Source organism: Mus musculus, chromosome 7 (genome assembly GCF_000001635.26).
Source record: "Mus musculus strain C57BL/6J chromosome 7, GRCm38.p6 C57BL/6J".
NCBI classification, from domain to species: Eukaryota; Metazoa; Chordata; class Mammalia; order Rodentia; family Muridae; genus Mus; species Mus musculus.
Window position 1 is genome coordinate 27,765,162 of NC_000073.6, and position 18,150 is coordinate 27,783,311.

The 18,150-nt window shown below is 42.9% G+C and overlaps 1 long non-coding RNA gene across 1 annotated transcript; it reads left to right on the forward strand.

Annotated features, from left to right (window-relative positions):
- The first annotated feature begins 511 nt into the window (after positions 1-511).
- On the forward strand, positions 512-5,811 carry Gm10046 (predicted gene 10046). The gene is made up of 3 exons (NR_033484.1): positions 512-622; positions 4,079-4,131; positions 5,344-5,811. It is a non-coding gene; the product is annotated as a predicted gene 10046 (long non-coding RNA).
- The last annotated feature ends 12,339 nt before the right edge of the window (positions 5,812-18,150 follow it).

Consider the following 18,150-nt stretch of genomic DNA (forward strand, 5'->3'; position numbering starts at 1 on the left):
ACCCCATAGGAAGAACAACAATATCAGCCAACCAGACCCCCCAGAGCTCCCAGGGACTAAACCACCAACCAAAGAGTACACATAGAGGGACCCATGGCTCCAGCCGCAAATTTAGCAGAGTATGGCTTTATTTGGCATCGATGGGAGGAGAGGCCCTTGGTCCTGTGAAGGCTGAATGCCTCAGTTTAGGGAATGCTTGGGCGGGGAGGAGGGAGTGTGCAGGAGAGCACCCTCAAAGAAGCAGGGAGCAGGGGGTATAGAATGGAGGGGTTTGCGGAGGGGAAACCGGAAAGGGGGATAACATTTGAAATATAAATATCATAACCAATAAAAATATAGTATTAAAAAATTAAAAAATGAAATTTATGTTCGTCGGCATGCTCCTTAGTACGGAAAAATCAGTTAAGGGCAGAACCGGAAGTAGATTTTGATCACGGGCAGGAGCCTCTCCTTAAGTCCGCGACCCCGCCCCCCCTCCCCCCAGCCCCCAGTGGGAACGCCCACAAGCCACTGGGTGCAGCTCCCAGATGGACCGGCCCAAGTTTCACGCTGGGATCAGAGCACTAAACTGCCTGGAGTTCTCCCTGGAAGACTGTGTTTCCTAAGGCCCACCCCTCCAGAGGTAACATACCTCTAGTTTTGGGGGTGAGGGTAGGGTGGAGAATCCTTGGCAGGCTGGCTAGCCTGATGCATGCAGACGCAAGGGGAAGGAAGGATAATGAAAGAAAGAAATTTGTTTGTAAATTTTGTGGGGATATGAAAATGTAAAATTTCATAAGATGATCAGATGTGTACTTGAGAGGAGAAGGAGGAAGGAGCAAGAGGTGTTCAAGGCCAGCCTGGTATACAGGAGACGATCTCAAAAATAGATGGACAGTCCCAGAGTGGATTGCACCAAGGCTTAGACCTGTTGGTAATGTGTATCTCCCTGTGCTTATTTAATGTGTATCTCCCTGTGCTTATTTAATGTGTATCTCCCTGTGCTTATTTTTCATATACCTAATAATAGGTCATATTGATGTTCCATTTGGGAAAATAGGTTTTTGTGGGTTTGCCTATTTTTTTAAAATCATTTTTATTTATTTAATGATATACGAAGTAATTGAATTATAGTGTCCTGGCGTCTCTACCTCTACGGAGTTCTCTAGTCGGAGGAAGAAAATTCTAGTTTGTTTCCGTCCCCACACCAACAGGCCGCCTGTGGGTGTGGACGGTGGTGTAGGGTGGATGAATGTCGATGTTTGTCTGTCTGTCTTTGTATACACACCGTGAGCTCTCAGCGTGATCTGTCTCTGCTTGTCGCTTTCTGCTCCTTTCTCTCCTGACCATAGGGGCTGAAGCAGAGGACCAAGCTTCAGGAAAGGGAGGTCAGGTGTGGAGTTTGAAGGGAAGCTTTTCTTGAAGTGTCGACTTGAGTTTGGGAGGAGCATTTGAGGCCGGGATTGCCTCCGAGGGAGGTTCGCATTCGGGGGCAGCTACTAAGTTTCCCAGAGCTCTATCCATAGTGAGTGTTGTGGGGAGTGATGGAAAGTGCTCACTGAGGATGCTCAGGCTCGCCGCGTTGGCCATTATTCCAAAGGAAGGTCTTAGGGTTTTAATGTGTATCTCCCTGTGCTTATTTAATGTGTATCTCCCGGTGCTTATTTAACGTGTATCTCCCTGTGCTTATTTTTCATATACCTAATAATAGGTCATATTGATGCTCCATTTGGGAAAATAGGTTTTTGTGGGTTTGCCTATTTTTTAAAATCATTTTTATTTATTTAATGATATATGAAGTAATTGTACAGTAGATACTCCACTTAATTCTCCCCCCCCCTTTGGTTTTTTCGAGACAGGGTTTCTCTGTGTAGCCCTGGCTGTCCTGGAACTCATTCTGTAGACCAGGCTGGCCCTGAACACAGAAATCCACCTGCCTCTATGCCTATTTTTTTAATAGGAAGTTTCCTTGTCACTAACTTGTCTGCATTCCTTAAAAGTCTCAGTGCAGTTTAGAAGTTAACACCTTGTTGGATGTACAGTTTTCAGATATTCTCCCCCACTCTCTAGATTATCTCTCCTCCGCTGACTGTTTCCTTTGCTGTGCAAAAGTTGATCTAAGTCTGACTTGCTGTCAATGCTTGTGTTTTTAGATAATACCCCAAATGTCCACCAGTATCATTGAAGATTTCCTCTATATTTTTTTCTAGTAGTATCACTTTCAAATCTTTTTTTTTTTTTTTTTTTTTTTTTTTAAAGATTTATTTATTTATTATATGTAAGTACACTGTAGCTGTCTTCAGACACACCAGAAGAGGGAGTCAGATCTCGTTACGGATGGTTGTGAGCCACCATGTGGTTGCTGGGATTTGAACTCTGGACCTTCGGAAGAGCAGTCAGGTGCTCTTACCCACTGAGCCATCTCACCAGCCCATTCAAATCTTATATTGTTGATTTTTTAGGAGTGGTATGACTGAAGGTCTAATGTCATTCTACTAAATGTTAAAATTGAGTTTGACCAGCACCACTGATTGCAGAAGCCAGCCGGGAACTCACATAAAGCAGGCTCTCCTGAACTTTGAACAAACCTCTGTCTCTGCCTCTGCCCAGGTGTTGGAATCACATAGATCTATGGTACCACATTCAGCAGGACTTCTGTACTTTATCTATGTTCCTCGGAACCACAAAATTCATGAAAGGTAGACAGTTATAAATGTCATGAGGTCACACACTAACCTTTCGCTGAAATATAAAAAATGTGGTCTTCGATGGTTCAGTGGGTGCAGTACCTGCAAGCATGGAACAGTGCAGTGCCAGATGCAGCAGTACATGTCTGCAGTGCTAGCCCTCCTATGACAAAGCGGGGGTGGAGGGTGGGGATGGTTTTGGGGGTGAGGGTAGGGTGGAGAATCCTTGGCAGGCTGGTTAGCCTGATGCATGCAGACGCAAGGGGAAGGAAGGATAATGAAAGAAAGAAAATTTGGTTATAAATTTTGTGGGGATATGAAAATGTAAAATTTCATAAGATGATCAGATGTGTACTTGAGAGGAGAAGGAGGAAGGAGCAAGAGGTGTTCAAGGCTGGCCTGGTATACAGGAGACTGTCTCAAAAACAGATGGACAGTCCCAGAGAGGATTGAATAAAGGCTTAGACCTGTTGACTGGAGCACTGGGTCCCCATTTGGTGATGGCTGCTCCCTGGTGCAGCATCTTAGGGAGGTCTGAGGGTTGTGTGTGCGGCCCAGAGCTTGTGAGTGGAGGGTCAGTGCTGCTGAGTGTAGCACAGAGCACAAGATGGTCCTCACACAGCCCAAGACAGAACAGTTGTGTCAGCCGTGCGGAGGTTGAGAAGCCCAGTTCTAGGATCAAAAGACCTAGGACACCTGGAATGAATTTAGTATTATTTTGTTCAAAATATTCCATAATATGGAAAGGTGGAAACATATCAAATTCACCTCCTGTGACAGAATATTTTACAGCTAATTATCTTCATAAAGGATCATGACTTAATTGAGACAACATAAGTGTTATCATAGATGAGGGAAGGTTCTCAGGAGCCTTCCATGTGCATGGTGCACAGTCCCATTCACTAACAGTGGGCACAGAATGCTGGACGCTGCCTGAGCATCACAGCTGCAGCCCCTCCAGCCTCGCTGTGCTTCAGCCCTGAGTTTACACAGGAGGGGCCACCTGGATGCTGTGAGCCCCTGTGAGCCTTGATAGGTGGGGTTCCAGTGTGAAGATCTGAGCTCTGCGCACAGTAGGAGGAGCGGCCCAGGTGCAGGGCGAGCTGGATCTCAGGGTGGAAGATGGATCCCTTCTGCTGGCCTCTTCTGGAGGAGTTCAAGGCAGACATGTTTGTGCCCTGCACTCCCACACTGCCCCCTTGGCCGTGGGTTGTCTGGGTTAGGGGGGGATCGGCTTTGTGTAGACTCCTGTGTGCTTTCAATTTGTGTGTGGGAGGCTGTGAGCGGTGGGAGGGGAGAGAGTGAGTGGGGAGGCTTGAGAAATAAGTGTAGTCGATGACATCACAGTGACAGAAGTCAGCCTGGGAACATCAAGTCACAATGCAGTGAATGGCTTTCTTTTTGTCCCACAGGGGAGGAAGACTGAAGAAGAATGGCCAGCTCTAATTGTCAGGACATGGTCTGTGTAAGTTGTTTTTCTCGTTGACATAGGGTGACTTCAGGTTAGGTGACTCCTGCCCTCTTTCCCTCTTGAAGCTTCCCAAGGATCCGGATTCCCCCAGCCCAGTCTGCCCCTTTCCAGTGAGGGCTGGCAGGTCTGAGCACTTCCTGTCTGTGCCTCTTCCAGGCTGGCACTGTGGTTGTCTCCTTTCCTTTCCCCTTCCCTTCCCTTCCCTTCCCGTTCCCGTTCCCGTTCCCCTTCCCCTTCCCTTCCCTTCCCTTTCTCTCTCTCTCTCTCTCTCTCTCTCTCTCTCTCTCTCTCTCACTCCCTTCTTTTCTTTTTCTTTCTTTCTCTCTCCCTCCCTCCCTTCCTCTCTTCTTTCTCTCTTTCTTTCTCTCTTTCTTTCTTTCTTTCTTTCTTTCTTTCTTTCTTTCTTTCTTTCTTTCTTTCTTTCTTTGGTTTTTTGAGACAGGGTTTCCCTGTATTGCCCTGGCTGTCCTGGAACTCACTTTGTAGACCAGGCTGGCCTCGAACTCAGAAATCTGCCTGCCTCTGCCTCCCAAGTGCTGGGATTAAAGGCGCGCACCACCACCACCTGTCTTGGGGTTGTCTTTGAATGCGTTCCTCCACATGTGCTCTCTGCTTGGTCTGTGCTCAGGGAGGACTGTCCCTGCAGTGGAGGTGTCAGTCCCACAGGGAAACAGGGGCCTTGGGGGCTTCAGAGCTTTGAGGAGATGGTCTCATGTGTCAGTGATCAGACAGAAAGGTCATCCAGGGTGTGATAGGGAGGGGATTGTAGTCTCCAGAGTTAGGGAAGACCTTAGACACATTGTCACTTGGAAAGTTTTTGGTTTTGTGAAGGGGAAAAAGTTAAACTTTATATGCTAGTAAAAGGGATTTCACATTCTTTTTAGACTCTTATAATTTACCAAAATTGTTCTCATAACTTTTAAAGCCTTTAGGATATCATCTGATACCATAATAAGCTTGAATGATGCACGGCATTTCTTGTGTTTTACCCTGACCCCAGGTGACATTTCCCTTCTGTGGGTATAACCTGAGGGATGTGGGTGGAGTGGCTATGTAGGTGGGCACAGTCGTCGTTTATGGGGGGCTTGTGCAGTCAGGTGCCTTGAGCATTTCCTTATGGCTCCCTTCCCACGCTGAGTCCTTTCCCTTCTGGTTTCCATCTTGAAAGCTTCCCCAGTTTCACTTTCCTTGTGTTTGCTCTTTCAGGGGTCAGTGACATTTAGGGATGTGGCTGTTGACTTCTCTCAGGAGGAGTGGGCCTGCCTGGATGCTACTCAGAAGGTCTTATACAGGGACATAATGTTGGAGACCTACAGCAACCTGGTCACAGTGGGTAAACCTGTGCCCCATGAATGGGGGATGTTTCCTCTACACTGTGGGCTTTCTTCATGTGAATTAAAAGTCATGGCTGTCTTTTAATGTTTAATTGAAGTTGGGTTTGGTGTCCCATGCCTGTCATTCCTTCACTCTGAAGGCTGATGCAACAAGATTGCTGTGAGCTCCAGGTCACTCAGATACACAGTGAGTTCCAGGCTAGCCTAGTCTACATGCTGAGTCCCTGTTTCAAACAAAACAAACTATCTAAATGAAATAAGAAAGTAAAGAAATAAATCAATAAATATAATTGTGGGCTAGAGAGATAACTTGGTAGTTACTTCCACACCTGGTATTGAAACAAAATTATATTCACACAATGTATCTGGATTTTTAAAGAAACCAAACTCACTATATTTCTCCCTTTTATTCAAATTAATAACTTTTTTTTCTTAACTTCACTAAACCATATGCAATAAGAACTATTATGAGAACTATCAAGTAAGAAATATATTACAATTTCCAGTCCATATATATTTGGCAACCTTGGAGAAAGTACTTGACTGTCTATCCTGTCCTGGTGAGTCCAAAGTTCTGTACCTAAATCACTTTCTTATCCTAACTTGCATTTATCAACCTAAAAGCATCAGTTTAGACCCTAAAACTTTCCCTTAGATCTTATGTCTTTTGTCTTTAGTAAGGAAAACTGTAGTCTTCAACCCCATCAGAGACCTGAGAAGGATAAACGTTACCCAAGTAAACAGGAAGTGCAGAGCCAGCAGCTCCCAAAGCCGTAGACATGACAGACTGCTGGCTGCCTGGACATCCCCCAAGGTTCCTCTGTATCACTCGGGCATCCATCTTTGGCCTACATGCTCAGAATATCTGCCAGACTTATCTGTGAAACAGCAACTTTGACGGACTGGCTTACCTTATCTCTGCAATGTTGGACAGTCAACTTTCAAGTATGCTGCTTCTCCACAGTTTGGATGGCCTGCTGTCAGCGGTCAAGGTGAGGCAGTTTTTTGCCCAGTACCCAGTGTTGCCATGCTTCAAGTAACCTTGATTTGGAGGCTTTTTGGTGCCCATCATCTTTGAAATAGATTGGGGGTGCTGCTAGGAAGCTGATGTATCTCTCTATCAGAAAAGCCTTTTATTATTAAACCATCTTAGATGCCATATTCTGTAGATATCTGAAGTGTTTGAAGACCATCCACTGTATATCTTAATACACAAATATTGCTTGTTTCTCACTATTTACTACTTGATTAGCTTTAAAAATATATACAAGAGACTAAATAAAGCTTATTTGTATCACTAACTAAACTGGTACCTAACAAGACTAGAAGTAAGATAATTTACAGATGACTAACTACTCCTTGCATTTCTTTTTTTGTTTGTTTGTTTGTTTGTTTGTTTTTGTTTTTTCGAGACAGGGTTTCTCTGTATAGCTCTGGCTGTCCTGGAACTCATTTTGTAGACCAGGCTGGCCTCAAACTCAGAAATCCACCTGCCTCTGCCTCCCGAGTGCTGGGATTAAAGGCATGCGCCACCATGCCCGGCTGCTCCTTGCATTTCTAATTATCCTAGTGTTTTTTGCTAGTAGTGATCATAATAATAGAACTTTACATTACATTTTTAAATGAATTGCATATGTATAATACCTTAACCAAGAGCTGAACAAAATAACTTTAAGTTTCTATCAATATACAATAATCTACCAATGTAAAATATTTGTGACATGTTGCTTTCTTTGTCTAACAGGAGATACAATAATACACCTTTTATCCTACCATCCTATATCTGACCCCCCCCATATTTACTTTTATCACCTCCTCTCGACCCACCTTCCCCCTAATATTAGATAGAAGAGAAAGAAGGACAGAGGGGGGAGAGAGAGAGAAAGATCTTAACCTCTTTTACTTTGCTTCTTCCCTGACCATGACCAATAACAGCTGGTCAGCGATCCATCTAAATGACAACAAGCATCCATAACATACTGAATGACCAAAAACTGCCCACTCCACCTCTTGGGAATGGGAGTGCCATATTCTCATGTTTGCTTCCTGCTGTCTTGGCATGAAGGCATAGTTTGGGAACCTAAGAAAATGGGATATAGACAGAAAGCTAGCTGTATCTTTTGCTGTCCAGTCTCTGTGGGGGGATAGGAAAGTGCAGGGCTTAAGTGCTGGCTGAAACAGTCTCCGCGGTTGGACCATCTAAGCTAGCTGTTCTGAAGTTGCCCTGGATGCAGATTTTTGAGGAAATAGTAACTGAGGCAGTCTACGAGGCTGGATCACCTGGGCTACTTGGTTAGTCTTTTTGTTCTAAAAACACACAGACTTTAAAAGGTAATAATAATGTAGGTACGTTTCTGCATTAACATATGTATGGAATGTGCAGTGTGCACAAACCAGCTAAAGATGAATTTCTGCTCTATGTTTGAGCAGGTGTAAGACATCTACCAACTTTATAAGTCCATTTGGACTATATAACCAAACTAAGATAAATATCCATTCATGTAATATAGAAGTATGGCATGTAATAGTCAGTCATGAGGACCAGGTAACCAAAAAAAGATTCACTGGCTATGGAGAGACATTCATTTCTCAACTAGCAGGACTTCTTCTCTGGTCAAATATAATCTTTATTAGTTTTAATGATAACCATATTTTTTCATTCCATGTAGAAACATAAACTGAACCACATCCCTAACGCAAAACTACTGCAGGCTGTGGGAAGCCACATGTGCCGTTGCAGGGTGGTGCTGGCTACCGCTGGCCACCATGCATACATAGGCAGTAAAGTTTTTTTTTTTTGCCAAGATGAGGTTTTGAGAATTAACCAATCAGATGAGAGACAAGTTAACCAATCAGATGAGAGACAAGTTAACTAATCAGATGAGAGAGAAGTTAACCAATCAGATGTAGGCATGTAAATGAGGTGGTAAGCATAACCCATGCATACCCAATCCGGGTGTGAGACACGCCTCTACTAGGCCTATATAAGCAGCACCAGTTCTGGGCTTGGGGTCACTTTGCCTCTGCAATCAAGCTCTCCCAATAAACGTGTGTGGAAGGATCCTGTAGCAGCGTCATTCTTGCTGGCGAGTCAGGGCGCGCGCAAGAGCAGGCCTCCATTCTCATGTTAGCATATATCCTTATAATATATAAGTTGCTTTAATTCCACAGTGTTTTCTATAACTCAGTATCGCTCAGCTGCTCTTGTCCCTTTTGTTACAGCTCAGAGGGGAAAAGGCTTCCCCAGTGGGAACCCAAGGAGAAACTTTCCCTGCTGAAGGTGTAGCAGCTTTGATGGGGAAGGCTTCCCTGATCTAAGTGTTAGAGCTCTAAGGGAAAAGCTATCCTGGCAGCCAGGAGCAAAGGAATATGAACAACAAAGCTCACAGAAGAGACTTACTGGGAGGGAAAACCCCAGGAGAGCAGCGGCCTCTGTTTGGGGGACAAGCCGCAAAGAACTGAGCAGAAGACAGGGTGCATGTAAGATTACTTGGGGAAGGAGAGCTTTCCAGGGGTTTTGGTGGGATTTCAAATCCTGAGCTTTGGGAAAAGCCAAGAGATTGGTGGGATTTCAAGGACAGGGATTGATGAATTTTCAAATGCTGGGCTTGATCTTTATACTCTGTAGGGCATAACTAGGCCACCTCTCTCTTCATGTAAGAGCAGTGGCTCAGTAAGGTTATATGGCCACTAGCAGTTCTGTGATAAGCCACCTCTCTCTTCATGGGCTCAGGTAAGGCTATATGACCACTAGCAGTGGATCCTGGTGGTTGGAAGTCCTCAGGAATGGGGTGTGGCCACTCACGAGCCTCCAGAGTCTTACATTAGAGGCAACCAAGCCTGAGGACCCCATGATCGTCTACTTCAGAAGCCTGAGAGAATGCCTTCCTGCTGAGGAAGCCTCCCAGTCTGTGGGGCTGCAGTACAGCAGACAGGGCAGACAAACACAGCCACCAAGGCTGTAATTTCAGACACTAATTTAACCTGGATGGGGCGCTATGATTTGACTCAGGACTGTGGGAGCAGCTCCAGCTCTGTCCACATCACACCTAAATTGCAGCCTCGTCTGGCCCATGGATGTAAGCAGCCCAGGTGTTGGAGATCATACCGTGAGAACGTAGGCCTTTCACAGCTTCCTACCCTAATAAGCCAAATGGCCTTGTGTTAAGGAGCTGGTCACCCCCTCCTCCTTATTCCCTTCCTGGCACCTGAGGCAGTAAAAAGCAGAATTATAGTCCCCTCTTTCTTATCTCTTCCTGACTCCCAAGACTTCTAAGGACATGAGTTATGTGCTGAGCCCAGCCTGACACCCAAGGCTGTTAAGGAGGGATCTACATTCTGGAGATAAGACTCAGAGTGCCTCTCACCTGCAGTTTGAATTTGGCTTTCATTTCCCCAGATGCCCACTTCTTTGTTCTTAGTTAATTCCCCCTCAACCCCTCCCTATTCCCATTGTTTTGTCCTTAAAACCTGGCATTTCAGCCTAATAAACTGAGACCTTGACAGGAATCCTCCTTGGTCTTGTTTCTCTTTCTCGCTCATTTCTCTTCAGGTTTGCGGTCCCCCTCACACCCATGAATAACTGGGTCCTGCTGGACGGCACAAGTGGCGCCTCAACATGGAGCTGAGGTTCAGATCATTTACCTTAGGTGGAGATTACAGAGTTTGACTCCCCCAGAGAAGTTCGTCGCGACCCCAAGAAAAAATAAGTAGTGAAGGACCACTCCCACAGCTCATGGGAGAGAGTAGCCCTTGGTAAGTGATTTATCTCCATTGAGAAATGGGAACTAAGCTTAAGAGGCAGCCTTCATTAAAGGCTTAAAGATGTCTCTCAGGGAAAGAGGAGTTAGGGTTAAAAAGAAAGATTTGATAAACTTTTTTATTTTCATAGACCAGGCATGTCCATGGTTCATTATAGATGGAGCAGAGATACACTTTAAAAAATGGCAAAAGGTAGGCAGAGATTTAAATGATAAACTAGCTAATGAGGATCCCGATGTGGTCCCTGCAACCATCTTTTCTTATTGGGGAGTAAGTATCAGAAGCTACTGAAAGACTCTGAGAGGAGCCCCTTGCTCAGGCCTTAGGACAATAGCGGACACCCAAGAACTCATGATAGACCAAGCTTGATGCAAACCACATGAGGCTTTATTCGGGGAAAGCCAGTGCTCTGGGGACGACTCATATCCCACGCAGGGGTAGAGGAGTCGACCTCGAGGGGAAAGAGGTCCCAGTTTGTATAGGCCCTCAGTGGGGAAAGGAGAAGGATGGGAGTAGGGGATTTCCAGATCTAAACAATGTCTATTCTCAAGAAATGGGTATGGGAGGGGTCCAAGGAAAGAGTCTGGTGCAGGTGTAGCAACTCAGGATTGGCTCTGCTGTGGTTGCTGGGGAGATTTTCTGATTCTTTCTCAGCAACCATTATCACAAACACCTGGCAATGGGCTTCATCAGTGGGCACACATATGGGTCAAGGAACGGTCAAAACATTGGCAGACACATGGGTTCAAGGAGTGGCCAGAGCATTGTGCACCTCTATTTTTCTAAATCAGTGAAGCTAGTTCTGCTAACAGTGACATCTATCTTGCCAATTTCAGGGCTTCTGTGACCTTTTACATTCTGTCAGGATCTTTCACTACCGCTGTGCCTCCTCTCCCTTCTCTGGCAGAATTCCCAGAAGAAGGAGATAAAGAATTAGAGTTTGAACATGAAAGAGAGAGAGAATAAGTTTTAGAAAAGCAGTTATCCCCTGTTTGGGACCTTTTAGCAAAAAAGAGGGAAAATGAAAATAAGGTATTTCAGAGCTCTCCTAGGGACAGAAGGAAATTGGGAGATGTCCTCTCTGGCTCCTATGGAGATATTCTTAGTTCTGGTTAGGATATCTGGGTTCCTTTGAGACATTAAGTTCTATTTCCTCTCTGTCTATTGTCTGTCCTTGGTGTACCATTTGTCCATATGTCTGTCTATTTATGTTTGTTTTTGTTTTGTTGTTTGAATGATTGTTGTTCTGTGTTTCATGTTGAAAAAAATGGTTAAAACTTTATCTGCTGGCTGTCCATCCTTTGATTTAGTTTAACTTGTTTAAAAGGCAGTCTCAATTTGCACCGCAGAAACTGATAAGTTACACTGCACTGTGGCTGGGAGTCAAGTACAGCTGGAAAAGCCCTGCTTGGAGCTGATTGCAAAGGAAGCTCTTAAAGGGGCAGGCAGCCTTTTGCCTGTAACAGAAAGTTAGCTTAAAATTGGGAACTCAGGGTTGGAGTCATTCTAAACAACATGATTGAACCCAGGAAAACAGGCCTTTAAAGATACTTCAAAATAGGGATAATCTTTGGGCCAGGACTCTGGCAGAGTGCTCAGATTGAGAAATGTTTGCATTTGGGTTGACGCTGAGCTCAAAGGGGAGCAGCCGCAGTGAGGCTTGTGTGGCACTTCTTTTGTTTCACAAACCGTGACTAGGGAAATTCCTGGGACCTCACCTCTCCCTCCCTTCCTTTTAGCTAAAAGAGCCTTGTTGCAGACCTAGCCAGATGTTGTTCTAAATAAAGTTTAAATTCAAAGTTTATAAAAGGTCAATCAGGCTGTGGAATTTATCAAGACATTGCAATTTGACTTGCCTACTTTATATAAAGTTATAGTGTACAGAGTTTACTTATATGTATATGTATATTGTTTCCTAAGTGAAAAGTATTTTATTAACTAATGCTTTAAATCCTTGCTCTCATGCAATGAGCTTTTAAGTTCTGGGGAGTAGCTGTAACTCCAGATAAGATTCAGAGGCAATATCTTTTAATACTTAGGGTCTTTAGCTATATTAGAAAATCGTGGTACAGAAAATCTAAGAAGGAAAAATTGATTTGCTTCAAAATTTTATTTTCAAAAACTTCCAGGAGATGTTAAGTGGCTAAGACCTCACCTTGAGGCCTTAAAGAGACTTAAACCTTTGTTAGGTGCTATCTAGTGAGATTCGAAATTACTGGTGAGAAACAAAAAGGTTTCACAGAAAGCAAAGGAAACTTCTGTGATCAATTGTTATCAATTATAATCAATGGTAATTAAATATTACCTGCTCATTTTATTTAGGTGCCCACAACAAATCTTTGGCAAGAGAAAACATTGTTGTAAAATCATCCTTCTTCACCTCAAAGTAAAGTTTTAGCATCCTATTAGGCCACTGTGGTGCTAATAAAGAATTGTAAGATAAATTCATATATCTTAGAAAAACTATAACAAAAATTGTGTCTTAAGAACCTGTCTGTTCCTTGTTCCAAACAGCCATTAATTTGGTTATTGCAGAATATTAATATTTGATCTATTGCATACCATCATATTAAGTAAAATTGATAATCATTATCCTAAAGATAAGTTAAAAATTGTTTTTATGCATGCTTCTGTACCTTCTATAAATTCATGTATGCATGCATCCCATTTACTGTGTTTAAAAACAGCCCTTCTATGGGAGAAAAATATATGTGAATTGGATCACACACTTATTCTTTTGAGTTTCCTCCTGTTTCAGCACAGATAATTAAATTGTGTGCTGTAGATGGTGTTTTAAAATGTTTTAACAATCAAACTTTAAGTTGTATATTAATAGTCAATATTATATCTCAGAGCTTACAATTGCTTAAAATTGTTCAACCCTCAGATGCTATTAATTATCAAGCTTGCAATTGCTTATACAACTTATAAGAAAAAAATACTGTTCCTTTAAGAAGACTGTTTTTGGACAGTTAAGAAACTGTCCTAGGTTGCCTGGAAAAGAACCCCAGGATTTGCTTTTGTGTTATAGAGGTTTACATAAAGCTTTAACTGATAAGGATTACAGATAGCTCCTGAAAAGATACAAACTCAGGATCCTTATAATTAGTTGGGTTTTAGACTTACTAATCAAGCTGTTTTTCCCTAGAAGATAGTTATTCGCAGAGACAACTTAAGGACTTTGAATGATTTTCAAAAATTGTTAGGTGATATTAATTGGTTTTGCCCCTATTTAAAGTGTACTACAAGGACGTTAAAACCTTTGTTTGATAGTCTTAAAGGGAGTTCTGATCCAACTTCCCCCAGATCTTTAACCTCAGAAGGATTGCTGGCCTTACAACAAGTGGAAAAAACTATTGAAGAGGAATTTGTCACTTATATAGATTATTCTTTGCTTTTACACCCGTTAATTTTTAATATGATTCATATGCCTACGGGATTGTAATGGCAAAAGTCTCTTCTAATGTAGATACATTCGAGGATTTCTCCTAAACGTAATATCTTGCCACGTTATGAAGCAGTAGCTCAGATGGTTATCCTTGGAAAGAAGCAGGCACTAACTTATTTTGGCAAAGAGCCAGATATTGTAAAACAATGTCCTAAATGTATTACATTATCTCCAGTGCCACATTTAGGAGTTAATCCACGAGGTCTTATGCCTAATCATATTTGGCAAATGGATGTAGCCCATTATGTGGAATCTAGAAAATTAAAATATATACATGTTTGTATTGACACTTGTTCGGGATTTCCTTTTGCTTCTCTGCATACAGGAGAGGCCTCTAAAAATGTAATGGATCATTGCCTACAAGCCTTTCATACCATGGGATTGCCTAAACTTATTAAGACAGATAACATCCTATTCTAGCAAGAATTTTACTTCATAGTATACCTGAGATATAAGATACAATTTGCAAAACACATGAAACTGAAGAAGAACGAAGATCAAAGTGTGGACACTTTGCCCCTTCTTAGAATTGGAAACAATCACCCATGGAAGGAGTTACAGAGACAAAGTTTGGAGCTGAGACAAAAGGATGGACCATCTAGAGACTGCCATATCCAGAGATCCATCCCATAATTAGCCTCCAAACGATGACACCATTGCATACACTAGCAAGCGTTGGCTGAAAGGACCCTGATATAGCTGTCTCTTCTGAGACTAAGCCGGGGCCTAGCAAACACATAAGTGGATGCTCACAGTCAGCTATTGGATGGAGCACAGGGCCCCCAATGGAGGAGCTAGAGAAAGTATCCAAGGAGCTAAAGAGATCTGCAACCCTGTAGGTGCAACAACATTATGAACTAACCAGTACCCCGGAGCTCTTGACTCTAGCTGCATATGTATCAAAAGATGGCCTAGTCGGCCATCACTGGAAAGAGAGGCCCATTGGACATGCAAACTTTATATGCCCCAGTACAGGGGAATGCCAGGGCCAAAAAATGCGAATGGGTGGGTAGGGAAGTAGGGGGGGGTATGGGGGACTTTTGGGATAGCATTGGAAATGTAATTGAGGAAAATACGTAATAATAAAAAATATTTAAAAATAAAAATAAATGAAAAATAAAAAAAAAGAATTTTACTTCATTTTGCAAAGACTTTGGCATCAAAAATAAAACTGGAATTCCTTATAACCCCATGAGACTAGAAATAGTTGAATGCACTCATTGTACTTTTAAAAATTGGCTATATAATCTTGTTCTTTATATATTCAAAATAGTAATGGTTTAAGATAATTAAGATTTTGGTATTTTTAGAGAATGTGCATGTCAAATTGTAAAAAATATGATATTGGTGTCCTCAGTTCCTACCTGTTTCCACATAATGGTATTAATTCTTGAGGACCTATACTTAATTGCTACAAATGAATGCTCTTATTTCTGATTAATAAATAACTAAATTATACACATGTGACTATAATAACTTTTCTTTTTATATATATTTTTTATTACGTATTTTCCTCAATTACATTTCCAATGCTATCCCAAAAGTCCCCCACACCCACCCCCCCCACTCCCCTACCCACCCATTCCCATTTTTTGGCCCTGGCATTCCCCTGTACTGGGGCATATAAAGTTTGCATGTCCAATGGGCCTCTCTTTCCAGTGATGGCCGACTAGGCCATCTTTTGATACATATGCACCTAGAGTCAAGAGCTCCGGGGTACTGGTTAGTTCATAATGTTGTTGCATCTACAAGGTTGCAGATCTCTTTAGCTCCTTGGATACTTTCTCTAGCTCCTTATAATAACTTTTCAAGCATTCTAGTTACAACTGCTCTTCAAGAGAAACAATTGAAAGTGTAATTAGTCACTGCCCATGTTATATTAAAACTGACTATAACAGTCAAGTATTTAAGTGGTTTTGTCAACAATTTAATAATTCTCAAAGACAAGGTATTGTGGAACTTTAAAAACTCTATCTTCTTAAAAACAAAGAAGGGGAGAAATTATACCCCCATGCACATTATTTAAATCATACTTTTATTTTTAAGAATTTTGAAATTTAGATGTCAAAGAACTTAAGAAATGCCTCATAGTATCCTAAAACTAGACATAATCATGTCTAGGTGAGATGAAAAGGATCCACTTAATGGCACATGGCATGATCCTGAACAGAAAGTTAATATGGGGGAGAGAGGGGTGTTTCTGTTTTTTCCACAGAATGCTGCAGAAGCATGCTAGCTTCCAGAATGATTTGTGTGACAGACTGACCTGTGAGTTCCTGAATGCCCTGACAGTGGTGACAAGAAAGCTGTGTTGAGCGCACAGAGAAAGAGGAATAAAGGAGAGCAGTCACTTGCAAACAAGATGAAGAAACTTCCTATCTCCGCCATGGGCTACAACAAGGAGAACCTATTTCTGCAGTGATCTTGGCAGTAATCCTGGGCTTAGTTGCCGCAGGTGCAGGAACTGGCATTGCCTCTTTGGTCACCTCCCAACAGCAATACACCCAGCTTAGCCTTGCTGTGGACAGAGATATACAAGAGTTATAAAGGGGCTTGAAAAAGTTAAAAGACTCCCTGGTCTCTCTGTCTGAGGTAGTGTTACAGAATAGACGAGGCCTTGATTTAATGTCCCTACAAGAGGGAGGGCTATGTGCAGCCCTCAAAGAAGAATGTTGTTTTTATTCTGATAAGACTGGCTTAGTTCAAGATAGCATAGACAAAGTTAGAACTAGTTTAGAAGAGAGAAAACATAACAGAGAGAAACAAGAATATTGGTATCAAAATTGGTTTTATACTTCTCCTTGGCTCACTACCCTACTTCCCAGCCTTTTGGGACCTTTCGTGAGCATTTTACTGCTTTTGTCTTTTGGCCCTTGGGCCTTTAATAGATTAATAAGTTTTGTTTAGTCACAGATTGAAGCTCCTTTAAGCAAGCCGGTTGCAGTTCGCTACCATCGACTGGATAACCAAGACTCAGACGAAGATCTCCCTTCCACCGATGCAGAAAGAGCAGCTGCTGGCCTTCAGTTTTTCACCCTTGCTGCAAATGCAGAGTCCCCTTGGTTCCCCAAGCCATGGAGACAATAGAGATGAGGAAGGTGACCTCCAGCTTCTAATATAGCCTAAGAGCCACAAATTGTGGTGTTACAATTGGCATAATTCTTGTAGAGGCCTTGCTGAATCTGAGGTTGACAATTCTCCTTTAGGAGCTGCACAGGACTCAGACCTGTGCATACTGGTTTGTGATAAAATGAATTCAGTATGGGCACCAGCGTAGGTACAAGGCTAAGCACTGCAGGGGAAGGTCTAACTAGACCGTTTCTGAGTTCCCTGAGAGACACACACGGTTAGCACGGAGGTTAGTATCTAGTTCCAGTTACAACCAAAGAATCTTTCTAAGGCTCTGCCTCCCCTCCCCAAAAGATACCAAGAGCCATGAGTGTGGGTCGTGATAGCACCCACGGGAGGAATCAGGTCAATGCTCCCCCAGCAATGGTTAATGCCCACTCATCCAAGGGTGAGAAGATCATTTGATCACCTCAGTTAAGTGTGACCTTATTAAAATTAATTCAAAGGGGGGAGATGTTGGAGACCATACTGTGAGAAAGTAGGCCTTTCACAGCTTCCCATCCTAATAAGCCAAATGGCCTTGTGTTAAGGAGCTGGTCACCCCCTCCTCCTTATTCCCTTCCTGGCACCTGAGGCAGTAAAAAGCAGAATTATAGTCCCCTCTTCCTTATCTCTTCCTGACTCCCAAGACTTCTAAGGACATGAGTTATGTGCTGAGCCCAGCCTGACACCCAAGGCTGTTAAGGAGGGATCTACATTCTGGAGATAAGACTCAGAGTGCCTCCCGCCTGCAGTTTGAATTTGGCCTTCATTTCCCCAGATGCCCACTTCTTTGTTCTTAGTTAATCACCCCTCAACCCCTCCCTATTCCCCTTGTTGTGTGCTTAAAACCTGGCATTTCAGCCTAATAAACTGAGACCTTGACAGGAATCCTCCACTCATGAAAGCCAGATTATGGAGCCAGCTAGCATTTGGAATGAATAAGGAAAATGTGTTCTATATCCATCATGACATTTTATTCAGGCACTTTGAAAGAAGAAATCACGTCACTTTGGGAAAATGGGTGGACTGTGAGACACTCAGCGAAAGTAAACATGACTTAATTCCAAGCTACATTGCAGGCTGGAGAGATGGCTTGACGGTGAAGAGCGCTTCTCTGCAACAACTCCCTGCTTCTGATCTGTTGGACACTGGCTTCATAGAGTAAACTCCTTCACCAGGTGTGGTGACTCACACCTGTAATCGCAGCACTGCCAGCCTGAGGCAGGAGATTTGCTGCAAGTTACAGTTAGCCTAACCCCTACCCTAACTGTGCTGGTGTATGAGGCCCTGACTCAAGAAAGAAGATCTTCTTCTTTAAAAGAACAAAACCAAACCAAACCAACCAAACAAACAAACAAA